The sequence below is a fragment of the Tachysurus fulvidraco genome, chromosome 4 (genome assembly GCF_022655615.1).
Source record: "Tachysurus fulvidraco isolate hzauxx_2018 chromosome 4, HZAU_PFXX_2.0, whole genome shotgun sequence".
Taxonomy (NCBI): domain Eukaryota; kingdom Metazoa; phylum Chordata; class Actinopteri; order Siluriformes; family Bagridae; genus Tachysurus; species Tachysurus fulvidraco.
The window spans coordinates 27343704-27358618 of NC_062521.1; the positions used below are offsets into that span (position 1 = coordinate 27343704).

Genomic DNA, 14915 nt, shown 5'->3' on the forward strand with positions numbered 1-14915 from the left:
ATTGAAGCGAAAAAAGAGGTACAACTACACAGGTTGGTTTTGGGACTGGGGAAGCCCACTTCCATATCCGGTGGTCAATTAGCCTCTCTGTTCTTAGGCATGATTGCAGATTTTAATTGATGTATAAAGCTTTTAACAACAGATATTAACACTCTGCTTATTATCATGAGGCAAAAACCTTATGAGGAACCAGACTCAGAAGAGGGAAACTCAGACTCTTCCTTTTCTGGATAATACCAGAGAGTATACTGTTTTTTCTGGGTTTTTGTTTTTTTGTTCATTTATTTATTTATTTATTTATTTAATATAAGATTGTATCTAAAATTCAAAAGAAGTGTTTTTTTTGGGGTGCAGATTAATCAAATGATCTATTGTTAGACTGATCAGTCATAGACAGACAGACAGACAGATAGGTGGATGGATGGATGGATGAACGGTTCGTATTACCGGGGCTGGTTTTATATATTTATTTGTACTGCTCAGTTTCTGTAACATGTGACTCTCTTGCGCATGCGTAAACCATGAACGCACATCCATCCCATTCCGAACAGGAAGCACGGATCCGGTGACCACACGGTAAAAGTTTAGAAACTGTCGGAATGTTGATATTCATCGTACATAAATATATCTACGTGTAAGGTAAAGAAACACGTTCCGTTCTGCTCTGTTCTGTTTGTTTACCCCGTCACGTGCTTTTGGTGTGTCTTTGTCCGCGACGCCACCGAGTCTCCTGTTTACTGTATGTTGTTGGTGTGTGATGTCTGACTGTTTCAGCCTACATATGATATTAATGATCGTTAATGAACAGAATCTCTGACTTTGTGCAAGTGTACAAAGTGTACAAGATGCTCGTTTGAAACCAAAGTGTATTCACACAAAATATTGATTTAATTTGGATTTTATTCAGCTGCTAACATGAAGCTTTGCATGTTTTGTTGTTGTTTTTGCTTTTTGGTTTAAAGTAGAGCTGTTCGATATGGCCGAAAACTATATCACGATATCAGTGTTTCATATTGGTCATATCGATAATTATTGATTTTTTTATGGCCCATTTAAAATAAGGACTATAAGAAAAATATATTACTTTTAAACATTTTTATTTTAAACTTAACCTTCCTCTGACCATAATCCCCTCAGTTAAGACAGAAATGTCAACAACCAGGAAAACTCAAATAAATAAAATGTAATCATAAGTCTAATGTCACAATGAACACCTAACAATTATCTCTTAACATTTAAGGTGCAAAATGAAAGAAAATGTAAGAAAAGCTTAATAAAGTGTAATAAAATAGTGCAAAGTGTTAAATATAAACAAAGAGAAACCTGAGAATTTAGTGCAAGTTTAGTGCTAGGAAGTCACTAGCTGTTCACCTTCTGGTGAATAAAGTGTCTAAAATATGTGCAGTGTTTTGTAAACATAAATAAAACTGGGGTAGACTGAAATACATCTGTAATATAAAAAACAAACCTGAGACAGTACAGTACCATTGTTTGAAATATAAAATCTGCAGAAATATGAAAAAGTAACTCAATTTATTCTTACTCATTACTCTTACTCTTAATCATACTTGAAGTTGAACTATTCAAGTGTATTTTGGTAGACTTATAATTAGGGCTGTAGTTGTCGAATATTTTAGAAATCGAGTATTCTACCAATCTGATAAAAATGTGTTTTTGCTTAATTAAAGAGCAATATTAACTAGATTTGTAATGTTCGTTGTGACAAACTTTGATGTTGGCTTTGACGGTGCAAGAATTCGCAAAGGCCTGTGCATTTTGGAGGCGAGTGGACAGAAAGATTGTGAAAGCTACTGGACCGCTAGGGTGCCAATACTTTTGGAGTTGAGCGGACAGTTGACGTTATCCGAATACCCGTGAGGTATTTCCCCTCATTGTGCTGAGTGTTTTGATATGTAAAATGTCCATGTTGTGCAAATTTTTTATTTTCATGTGACGTCACGTGCCGTGGCCAGAATACCTGTGGGGCAGTTCCCCTCATTGTGCTGAGTGTTTTGATATGTCACATGTCCATGTTGTGCAAATTTTTAGTTTCGCTTGTTTTGGGGGCTGGGCTACACGTGACGTCACGTGACGTGACCAGAATACCCTTGGGGCAGTTCCCCTCATTGTGCTGAGTGTTTTGATATGTCACATGTCCATGTTGTGCAAATTTTCACGTGACGTCACGTGACCAGAATACCCGTGGGGCAGTTCCCCTCACTGTGCTGAGTGTTTTGATATGTCACATGTCCATGTTGTGCAAATTTTCTTTCGATTGTTTTGGGGGCGGGGCTACACGTGACGTCACGTGACGTGACCAGAATACCCGTGGGGCAGTTCCCCTCATTGTGCTGAGTGTTTAGATATGTCCATATTGTGCAAATTTTTGATTTCGCTTGTTTTGGGGGCGGGGCTACACGTGACGTCACGTGGTGTCGAGTGACGTCACCAGAATACCCGTGGGGGCCAATACTTTTGGCAAAAAGTGGCTACTGAGGGTTTGGACATTTCATGTCAATACTGCAGTCATTATGGGTATCTACTTATTATACTGCATAGAACAGTACATGCAATTCTTAATGTTGGATGTATTTTGTGTGTGAGAGATTAGAGGACTTTTCGGAATTCCCTATTCAAGTCTATGGGATGTTCGATCGTGGACTATCGGAAAACCGAAAATTCCATCGGAACTCCGGAATAAAACCTCGTCCGGAGTAAGGTCCTAAAGAACCTGTCCGAGTTCGGTGTAAATCACTCGAAAATTTGCCGAGTTATAAAACCTCAAAAGTTTATAATGGAAGTCTATGGGAAAAAAGGCCACTTTGAGCTTCCGGGAATGCCGGAATTCCGATCGTTAGAAAAATAGGAGCAACAAACTTCAGACCAGGGTCTATGACATATCCGAATTTGGTGCATGTAGCTCCAAAGCCTTTGGCCGCATTTTTTTAAATAAATTTTTGTATAATAATAATAATAATAATAATAATAATAATAATAATAATAATCTTATAACGGAAATCAGAATGTTGGCTTCTACAAAGCCAACATAAATATACAAGAGAAAATATGACAGGTCTCTTAAAATGAACAACTAATTGGTTTCCTTTTTTTAGAAAAATGAACTTTTATTTTTAAAATGCATAGTATTCAATTCAACAATATTTTCTATCAAAAATAAACATTTAGATATAACCCATTGTTTCTTTGTCTGTATTTGTACTGTGAACAATGACAAAGTTGAGTGAGAAGAATTAAGTACATTTAAGTGTCATACATTCTGGGTTTTAAATGAACCCTTTTCTGAGATGCAAAAACAAAAAAAAAAATTATTTTCAAATTACTTTTTTAAAGTATCAAAACTAAGGCATACATTAAAATAAATACTAATAATACAAAACTATTGCATTTAGGTTATGCAACTTAACTTTCAGAACTAAAAGATTCAAAATTTACAGCTCGGCCATAACAGACCTTTACTGTCTAATTTGGAATGCTTTGTGGTAAATATGGACATGGACAGGAACTTGGACCTGATAACCTGATAATATATATCAGAATATAAAAGTCTCTCTCTCTCTCTCTCAACGTGTGTGCTTTAAAAGTTTTTTAAGGAGCATGTGATTGCAACGAAAAAAGGTATCAACATGCTCAGAATTGAGGCTTGCCCCGCGCTTTGAAGAAATGTTTTCTGCTGCTGTTTTGTTAATTGACATTGTTATCGCGCCCTTCCATTTTGCAGCCCACGCTACCATGTGCACGCGCCCTCAAGTCAACAGACCGCTAAAGCCACGTTCACACTGCAGGTAAAAGTGGCCCAAATCTGATTTTTTTGGGGTCAAGTGACCAGGTCAGACTTCTTCAGGAGCAGTGTGAACACTCAAATCTAGCCCAGATCTGGTTTTTTCAAAACAGATACAGACCACTTCCATATGTGGTCCTGAATCAGACCCAAATCAGATTTTTTCCAATGTGGCCGCAGTGTGAACACCCGTGGATTTGATGCTACTTTTACATCAATCTACATCAACATTCGTCACAATTATGTGCCGGCGAGTACGCACACAAACGTGACTACGCCTACGAAATGGATTAAATAATCAAAAGTTCCCCTCGACATCCTAAAATTTTCAAAACACTGCGTCTCTATGCTGCCATTACACAAACATTTAGAAAGAAAAGCAAAAATGCTTACTTCCTCCATAACCTCGCCAACTTTAGTGCAGCGGCGTGCTGCGTGTGACATCATTGTTATTGTTTGTTTGCGCATGTGGGTCAGTTCAAAACAGCAAACAGTTCACACTGGTATATGATATAGGCCACATTTTAAAAGGTAATGTGAACAGCCAAACAAAAAAATCAGATCTGAGCAAAATATCCGAATTGAGCATTAAGACTTGCAGTGTGAACATGGCCTAACTCCTTGCGTATCCTTCTGCTTTTACATAAGCGCATGGTCACACACACACACAAAATAATTGAACAAGGACGTGACGTGAGCTTTAAAATGAATTAAGAGGCTTCGAGGCAGAGGAATTTGCCACGAACAATTTCTGTTTCTGAGGAGTCCAGCACCAGCACGACCAAACTCAATATTGTTACATAATTGGCTGTTAGAGTGTCACTCCCCAAGTTGCTAGGTTACAAGAGAGTGAGCGCCTTTGTTAATGCAACCAAACTTGCTTCGCAACTTCTGTTTTCTTCCGACGCAGAATAAAAAATATCGAACGTCGTATCGAGCACATTTTTTATCGCTATCGATCACATGTCTATCGCGATACATATCGTTATCTTTTTATCGCCCAGCCCTAGTTTAAAGCCCAGGGTATGTCAAGCTGTTGGGCAATTCAACAAGTTCTTTAAACCTTCCTGCTCCAGGGTTGTTGTATCATAGCTGCCCCTGATCCCAGACTCCAACCTCCTCAGTAGAGATATACGAGGAAAAGAATTCCACTGTACTGTAATGTATATGTGGTGGTGATAAATTCTTCTATGGTGCAATTCTATTCTATTTTTTGTGAAAATCAGTTAAGGTGATTTTTTGAATCTGTGTGAAGAAAGTTTTGGTCTTGTGTGATTCCCACACAGGGTTTAGAAGCGCAAACACAACAGTGACAAGGACAGATAGACCGGATGAAGTCTTACACCTCAGTAGCAGTGTCTTGTAAATTTGGTCTGTGCATTTTCTTTAGAAATCGCTTGGAATTTACCTGATGTTAATGGGCACTTTACAAATAGGGGTGAAACAGTATTGTTTTTTTCTATTTTTTCAAACAAAATAAATATTTTTCAAACACTCACTCACTCACTTTCTACCGCTTATCCGAACTTCTCGGGTCACGGGGAGCCTGTGCCTATCTCAGGCGTCATCGGGCATCAAGGCAGGATACACCCTAGATGGAGTGCCAACCCATCGCAGGACACACACACACACACAAACACTACGGACAATTTTCCAGAGATACCAATCAACCTACCATGCATGTCTTTGGACCGGGGGAGGAAACCGGAGTACCCGGAGGAAACCCCCGAGACACAGGAAGAACATGCAAACTCCACACACACAAGGCGGAGGCGGAAATCGAACCCCGACCCTGGAGGTGTGAGGCAAACGTGCTAACCACTAAGCCACCGTGCCCCCCCCCCATTTCTCTGTTACTGTTACTGTTTTATAGAATTTCCCCTTCTTTATGCTATTTTCTAAGCCTTTTTCACAGCAACAGACATAAAATGTCCTGCGGTGTGACACCACACTACACTAAAGAGAAAATATACAGATATTACTGATTTCAACTGCAAGTCACATTTATTAAAGTTTAAGAAGCCTTTTCTAAAAATCATCATTGAAATTCAACATACATTTTTCACAATGTTTTTCAGTTCCACTCCCTACTTGCGCCTTCTTTTCTCAGTCACTCGCATAGAAATATTTCGTAAAATGAGAGTCTTACTGCTCTGTTTTTTTTGTGATAGTTAAATTATGCAGTGTTTGAAAGCTACATCATGATAAAAATCAAATTAACTTAATTAAGACATTTAGTTGCATTTAAAGTGATTTCACACCACGTGACTTCCATGTCACGCCACAGGATGGCATTTATGTTACAACATTTTGCTTGTTGTAAGTATTCCTGTATATTGTTTTTGTATGTAAAAACCTTTTTTTTTCATTAAGTCAGTATTTGTAAAATAATGCCAAAGCTCTTATGAATTATTCCAAATGTTGCAACACAGTAAATTTGCAAGAGTAAAATTTACTCAAATTGAAGAAAGTTTTAGTCTCTTCCATATAACATTTGGTCCCTCTCTAAAAAAAGAGTACAAGTTACTCTTTTAGTAGAGTTGTTTTACCAGAGTCATTATTTTACATTATGTTCAATGTAGTGTTAATATTTTAGTCTTTCAAGTGATATTTGACTCCATTTAGTGTTTTTCCAAATTAACTCTTGTACTATTTTACACCCGACATTTAATGCCCGATGACGCCTGAGATAGGCACAGGGTCCCCGTGACCCGAGAAGTTCGGATAAGCGGTAGAAAATGAATGAATGAATGAACTATTTTACACAGTTCTGAGCTACTTGCAATTGACTCTACTACTTTTTAACTCTATTCAGAGGTACTTTGACTTTACGCTGCAACAATCTCCTTCCCCTCCAGAGTTGTTTATCATCAATTCTAAGTGACCTATAAAGAATTTACTCTATTCAAAGTTATTCTTCTGAATTACACCATTCATGTTTACCCATTAAAAGGACATAAAAGGAAAAACTTGCTTTTCAGTCAAAAGAAAAATGAACAAACTATATTTTCGTGTCACAAATTTTAATTTTCAAGCTTATTTTGAAAAAAAATAACAATAATGAAAACAATTATTCTGATATGACAAACAGGATGAATTACATGTAACTATATGGTACAATAAACAAATCGGAATCACAACCATAAGACATCAGAATGTCAAACAGTTTGTGGTGCAAAATATCCTTAACATCCAAAACACAAGGTGCTTCTACGTTATGTGCAACTTTGTAAGCATGAATATGTTCAACTAAACAAACAGTTTTCAGTGTAGTTGTTATTAAGGACATGTTCATCTTTGACAACAATATTCTGGATTACATGAAATACAGGCATGTCATTTTGAACCTGAACACAAACTGCTAACCCTGACCGATATATTTTTCATAGTACTTGACCCATTTCAAATTTAGGACCTTAGTCCACATGGGCACAATAAGTTTCTCAGTCATCTCAGTGCCAACTTCCATTTTATTCAAGGGGAAATAATTTCATGTCATTTGGATCAAATGTTTTATGTTTTTAAAGCTTTTCAGCTGCTTTTTAAAAACATTATGCTTTTGCTTCGTAACGCATGCACCAACGATGTAGCAGTGGTCCAATTTTCTGCATACAATTAGGGTAATGCACCATAAAATGATGCTTTGGCAACAATTTCTTCTCAGGGAACAAATGCTTAAACAAACTGTGGTGCTCTGCAATCAGGTGTTTCAAATAAATGGTAATACCAGTGGATATAACCAAAGAAAACACTACACTGACTATCTGAAGCAATAAAATGAACAAATACCAGTGCTGATCATTAGGACACACAATATCTCCAAATATAATAGGCAGATAATGCAGTAAACACCAGCTCTGAGTGGCATTTAAGCCCAAGTCATTGGAACCCTCTCTTAATTCTACACCAGGAGGTTTGTTGTTTTGTTCCATAAAGCCATAGTTAAAACTCTGAATTCTTCTGTGTACTTCTGCTGATGTGGTGTAATTGCCGTGCAAAACCCTCTAATATATCATGCATAATATCAACTGAAGATTTTGCAGTGGTGTGAAAATATTGCAAAGAATTTAAAAAGCAAGACTTTTTTACTCCCATTACATAAGGAAAACTGGGATTGCTCTGCATTCTCTGGCAGTGTTCTGCATGAAGTTCTTTAGTTCGCAATGACACCCTTGGACTTCACTGAACACTGTCTGAAAGTCCTCTTTCTCTAGTAGGTAAGAGCGGCAACAGTACCTGCTGTAGCACTAAACGATTCCACAAAACCAAATATGGAATGGACACCAAGGTTGTCACCAGTAACTTGGACAATGGTTCCATAAACTGTATGATCAAATAAAGGAATCTGAATTCCCTTGGTGTTCAGTGTTGAAATATCCTGGACAAGCGGCTCTAGTATTTTATCAAACCCATATATTTTGATATCTTGTGCATGAAATAAAGCGACTAAATGGATATTTAGCAAACTGGAGTTGTATTTTGGGGAAATATTTCTAAGGGTAAAATAGATTGCTCCTAACTTATGTATTTCTTGTTTTGATCCAAGGGGGTTTATGCATTCAAATTCATCAAAAAATGTTGGATCTGAACTGCATGCCTTTGTTTTGAGAAGAGTTCATGATTCTTAAAGAACTCTCCATCGTGTATGTCATAAAGAAAATTTGTTTTTTGTTGTGAGTCTCTCGCCATCATATCTTTAATTTTAGGGTGCTTATAAATGGACTGTAATGTCTCTAGAATTGGTATATATACATATTTATCCTTAACAATGGTTTGGGCAAAAGTTCCAGTTGTTCAGTTATACCTTGTGGCAAATCTTGTTCCAAGAACATATTCAACAGGATCTATTTTTTCCCATTTCTCTGAAAAGTACTGCATTCTCTTGCTCTCGGTGTTCATTGCCACAAAAGGATTTAGCATTTTATCAAAACACTGGTCAATTTGTGACTCAACAATACTTTTTATGGGCTCCTCTAAAGATAAGTTGTTTTTCACAAATTCTCGAGTTTCACCATGAATGTCTCCAATCACTTCTAAAGCACTAACAACATAGTTAATAGTTGTCTCTGCGACACCAGCAACTTTAAGTTCAGCTGTTGCACAACTGTTTACTATATTTGTTTTTAGGGGTACAGACTCACAGTTTGAATTTGTGTTTGGCAAATCACCTACATCCCCTAATAAAATGGAGTTGGCAGTGGATGAGCTTTCACCAGAATCGAGGCATGAACTGTCAATTGCACAACATTTAGTGAGATGCTTTCGTAATCCATGTGAACAACCTCTTTGAGCACATTTTAACAAGTCTTTTCCCTGAACAAAGGCCATGGACTAACTTATAGTGCCTTATAAGGGAATTGGCATCGGCATGTCCCCTTTTACAAATGAAACAAATCATCTGGTTACTGGAGCATTGTAGCTCTCAACTCAGCCACACTGGGATTCACCTTGGTGACTTCAACATCTAGATCATAAACAGTGGTTTGCAGAAAGCTATACACATTGGTCAATTGCTGACAGTATGAGGTGCCAAAGACAAAGTGAGCTTTGAAAAGCTCATCAACACAGGCCAGTGAATTAGAGGCCATGCATGGTAGGGCATGTTGGTCAATTACAATAAACCAACTCTGGATCCTACTTTTCTTTGGTCCAACAGCAAGTAGATACGGCTGGAGACTTTCTCCAATTCCATCCAGGTGCCCTTGTATACTGGTACCAGTCTGTGAAAAAATTAAAACATATTAGAGCCAAAGTGGCCTAACAGTTAAAGTCAATATGCAGCATGAATAAAAGATGCATTGATGTCTTTCACTAAAGTTTCTGCACATACTTCCAAGAGATTCCAATAGTTACTAAGTATGTGTGAAGAATAAAAGAATTTGGAGGACAGATGATCTTTAAGTACCTGTCTGAGAAATAAGCTAGTTCAAGGTCACACAGTAAAGGAACAGTATAAAATAGTGTCAATTGATCTGCTCCATTCACCTTGATGAATTTCACAAGACTATCACATGCTTGTAAAGCTGAGATTTTTCCTGGGCTTTTTTTTGGTCTTTTCACTTGAAGGTGGCAAAAGGTGAACCAGAATCAGAATTGATGACATGTCGCTGTCCCAACCTGGAGACATACAAAACAAAGTGATTTCGTTTATAGGCCTGTAAGTAAGGTTTTTAGCTAGAAGGTGTTGAACATATCATCCTACTCAGTTTCACTTGACTTAACATTACTTGGAAGATGAGCCTGTATAAATAAATTAACTAGTATTACAAGTATTGACTAATATTATGAACAGTCTTGACTACAGATGTCATACAGTTAAACTGTATCTACAAGACATAAACCATGCTTTTGTTATTCAGAGCTCCAAATGAAAACAATTTCAGATTGTAAATCTGCAACTCCTATATGTGGCCCTTGTGCATAAAAGGGTAGATCAGGGTAGAAATGTTAGAGCAACAAGTGATTTTCATACAGTTTACCCATTAAGTCTGTATGAAACATGCATGTATAATGGGTAAAGTTGTGACCACATTTGAAACTTTTGCCAGGTATGCTTAATTTCATCTAAGTTAACTTAAGCCATAGCACAAAACCTTCTTCAACTTCATTGGCTTCAGCATTTTGGATGAGGTCTTGGAGCTCACAAGTCTGTGTGAGGCCACGGTTCTGGGCAATAACCTTTGGTTTTATGCTGGTGGACCACTTCTCCAACAACTTTGCAGAGGTTGCATCACAAATAGAAGTCTAAAATCTTTATCAATCTGCCAAATATAATAAAAGTCAATACCACAGTAGGAACTAAGTTTGTTTTACGTCTGTGTTACAATAGAACAGAACAGAACAATAGAACTTGATTTTATCTTTAGAATTCTCACATATATCCTGGTATATCCTGGAATCGTGGGAAAATTGATAATCAGTTGACTCTTTAGGGTCATGAAGCAGCTTCTGGCAATAGGCCAGTGTTAACCTCAATTTCTCCTTTACCACTGCCTCGTCAGCTGTATGCTTCATCAGGGCAATTGCTTCCTGACACTTCCTGAAGTTCATCATTTAACAAACTATCTCCTTTGCAGGGATACCTTTCAGCAGTTGGCCCTCCTGAAATTTTTTAAGACAATATGAAAACCACATTTGTAATTCTTTTTTTATTTTTTAGCACAACATGTTAACATCAAAGAAGATAAATGACAGAAAATAACATGGAAAACATTAATATATATCCCAGAATGACATTTAAATTTGCCAGACGTTAGAGATTATGAAAAACATGTTCACATTCAAAAAGAAAAGCAATTATATTTTGTAGAGATACTATAACAGGTGACCATTCTCACTATAGAACAAAAGAATACTTCAAATACAAGTCACAAATGTTAAGATGAGTAAAATAATTCAATAATGCAAAAGTTACATATTCATTTAAAAAATTTTTATAAAATGTTGATCAAGCCTTGCAGCCAAGCACTGATTAAACATCAAATCTTGAACCCACCTGTTTGTGATTGCAGTGGGCGTTTCATCCGACCCTCCGATGCTTCTTTTTGCAGTTTTAAGTCTCCATGCCAAAAATCCACTTCCATCTTCTGCATTGTAATAATGCTCCTATGACCAGAACAAACAGACCTCAAAGTTATACATTACTAGACTAAGAAAATAAATACCACTTCAATTATACTGTAAATCATATGTATTTCGCAAGATGCAGTAAATCCTCCTTCTGTAAATCAAATAGATTGAGAGGCAACAGCTACTAACATGGCCAAGTTTGCCAAATTTGGGAAGAGGGAGATGATTCCCTTTGCATATTGTTCCTTCAAGTGTCGGGAAGGCCTTGTTCTACACACAAACATAAACCAGTTACAACCCATAACATCAGAAACATTCATTTACAAGGTACTGTATAAACAACCTACCCATGTTCATTAGTCAAATGTGCTACCAAGATTTTAACCATGTCACGTCTTCGGCTATCTGACAGAGTTTTAGTGCGAGCATATTCATTTGCAATCTTTTCACCTCCAGGGCTGGTCTTTAGGATATTTTCGATCATCTACAAGAGGGGATGATATAATATTGAGCAAAGATGAGAAAATAACAACTGGCAACTGTATATAGTTTGAAATATCTTTAATTTTTAATTAAATCTATATAGATGTAATTCAGAGACAAGCTTGGTGATCCTTACTTGAGCAAGATGTTCCTCTGCTTGATTTTTTTTTAGGAGAACTTCTAATCAAAATTGCTGTGTTGTCAGACTCTGATGTGCTTTCGGAATCTCCTACTGAGCTTAAGCTTAAAGAATCTTCAATATAAACCATACCTATAGTCTGATTAACTGTTCATACTATTTTTATATCATTATACAGCTATTGAGAATTAGTACAATAGACACATTAGTCTATGCAAAAATAAATTGGTGAATATTGCTGAAAATAAACACAAAAATGTACAAGCATGTAAAACAATTTACCATCAGAATGTTCTTTGACTGGGATCGAAATTTCTAGGACACCAAGGTCTGGTCATGTCAGCAGGTATTCAGGTGAACAGAACAAAGGTATTCAAATAAAAACAACAAAGATGGCGGCGCGGCAGTAGCACGCAGCGGCCTCTCCGGATTCAATACGGTGCTATTTACGTTTTTTAAGTTTTTATTTACGTTTTTTAGCCCGACCATTGCTTCTACATGGATGCCAGAGACAGCGGTGTTCATGTATACAACCACCAGGACCTAACAAAGTACAGAAATCGTGTAACAACCAACCTGCATGATGATGTACTGGATAGGCTTCGTGACCTCGGCTTGCTGCGGAGACCAGGCCTCCGGTCCCCGGTGTCGCCTGATACCAGAGACCAGGAGAGGGGGCTCCCGTCCATTCTACTAGCCAACGTTTGCTCCCTGGACAATAAACTGGACTACATCCGACTGGGCTAACTTCATTTAGAGCCGACAGAAATGCAGCTCTGTGCGGTAAGACTCGTGGTGGTGGTGTGTGTGTTTATATCAACACGGAATGGTGCAAGAAGTCTGTGCTTGTTTCTACTTACTGCTCATCATCAGTGGAGTTTATGACTGTTAAATGCAGACCATTTTATCTACCACGGGAATTTACTACTGTTTACATTGTCGGAGTTTACATTCCTCCTAGCACTAATGCTAAAGAGGCGCTAAGTGAGCTATACGGAGCTATTAGCGACCTACAGAATGTTCACCCCGACGGACTTTTTATCATCGCCGGAGATTTCAACCATGCAAATCTTAAGTCAGTGCTCCCTAAATTCCATCAACATGTGGACTTTGCTACGAGAGGTGAAAACACACTGGATCTTGTTTACACAAACATTCCCGGCACGTACCGTGCAGAGCCCCGCCCCCATCTTGGACCGTCTCCAAGACCATCACTACACGCTCCAACCAGAAGCCGTGGATGACTGCTAATGTGCGTGCTCTGCTGAGGACTAGGGACCTAGCCTTCAGAACAGGAGACAGGGTGGCCCTAAGAACAGCAAGGGCCAAACTGTCCTGAGCCATCAGAAAGGCAAAGCGTGCACACGCCCAGTCAATCCACAGGCACTTCCAGGACAGCAGAGACACCCGGCGCATGTGGCAGGGCATACAGGTGATCACAAAATACAAGACAGCTTCACCTGCTTGTGATAGCGATGCCTCCCTCCCAGACGCGTTGAACGAGTTCTACGCTTGGTTCGAGGTACAGAACAACGTAACGCCAAGGAAGACCATCCCTTGTCCCAACGATCAGGTACTCTGTCTATCCACGGCCGACGTGAGGAGATCTCTATGCAGAGTTAACCCACGGAAGGCTGCTGGACCAAACAACATTCCTGGCAGGGTGCTCAGAGAATGTGCAAAACAGCTAGCGGATGTCTTTAGGGACATCTTCAACATTTCCCTGAGCAGCGCCATTGTTCCTACGTGCCTCAAAACTACCACCATCGTTCCTGTCCCAAAGAAGTCTACAGTGTTCTGCCTCAATGACTATCGTCCCGTTGCACTCACACCCATAGTTATGAAGTGCTTCGAGAAGCTCGTCATGAGGCACATCAAGACCTAGTTACCACCCTCACTGGAACCCCTACAGTTCGCGTATCGTCCAAACTGCTCCACAGATGATGCCATTGCCACAGCCCTCCACTTAGCCCTCACCCTTCTGGACAATAAAGACACTTATGTACGAATGCTGTTCATAGACTTTAGTTCAGCATTCAATACAATCATCCCTCAGCACCTGATTGGGAAGCTGAGCATGCTGGGACTAAACACCTCCCTCTGCAACTGGATCCTGGACTTCCTGACTGGGAGACCTCAGTCAGTCCGAATCGGGAACTGCATCTCCAGCACCACCACACTGAACACTGGAGCTCCTCAAGGCTGTGTGCTCAGTCCACTGCTGTTCACTCTGCTGACTCACGACAGTGCAGCATTGCACAGATCGAATCATATTATTAAGTTCGCCAATGACATGACCGTGGTGGGTCTCATCAACAAGAACGATGAGTCAGCATACATTGAGGAGGTGCAACAACTAACTGCCTGGTGTAGAGCCAACAACCTTTCTCTGAATGTGGACAAAACTAAAGAGATGGTTGTGGACTTCAGGAGAGCACAGAGCGAACACTCTCTGCTGTACATCGATGGATCATCTGTAGAGATCATCAAGAGCACCAAATTTCTTGGTGTTCATCTAGCGGAGAACCTGACCTGGTCACTCAAAACCAGCGCCATCACCAAGAAAGCCCAGCAGCTTCTCTACTTCCTACGAAGGCTGAGAAAGGCACATCCCCCTCCCCCCATCCTGACCATGTTCTACAGAGGGACCATTGAGAGCATCCTGAGCAGCTGCATCACTGTCTGGTTTGGGAACTGCACCATCTCGGATCGCAAAACCCTGCAGCGGATAGTGAGAACAGCGGAGAAGATCATTGGGGTCTCTCTTCCCTCTATCTATAATTTTATTCTAAAATGAAAATTGATCCGGATATTGATATACAAAACAGGCTCAAAACTAAAATAAATAATTATACTTAAAAATGTAGTTACTTACATCTCATAGAAATGCGCCTTCGCTTCTGATTCCACAGTCTGCAACGCTGG

General features: G+C 39.0%; 1 protein-coding gene across 4 annotated transcripts in view; it reads left to right on the forward strand.

The window, feature by feature from the left end:
- Nucleotides 1-484: 484 nt before the first annotated feature.
- The window catches only part of LOC113662826 (zinc finger protein 850-like), a 41279-nt gene continuing 26848 nt past the window's right edge, over nucleotides 485-14915 (forward strand). For 3 of the 4 annotated variants that reach the window (XM_047812564.1, XM_047812560.1, XM_047812561.1), the window contains exon 1: nucleotides 486-639. The gene's annotated coding sequence lies outside the window, so the exon portion shown is untranslated. Of the gene's footprint in view, nucleotides 640-14915 lie in introns of all 4 variants that reach the window. The other variant, XM_047812569.1, reaches the window with a different exon arrangement.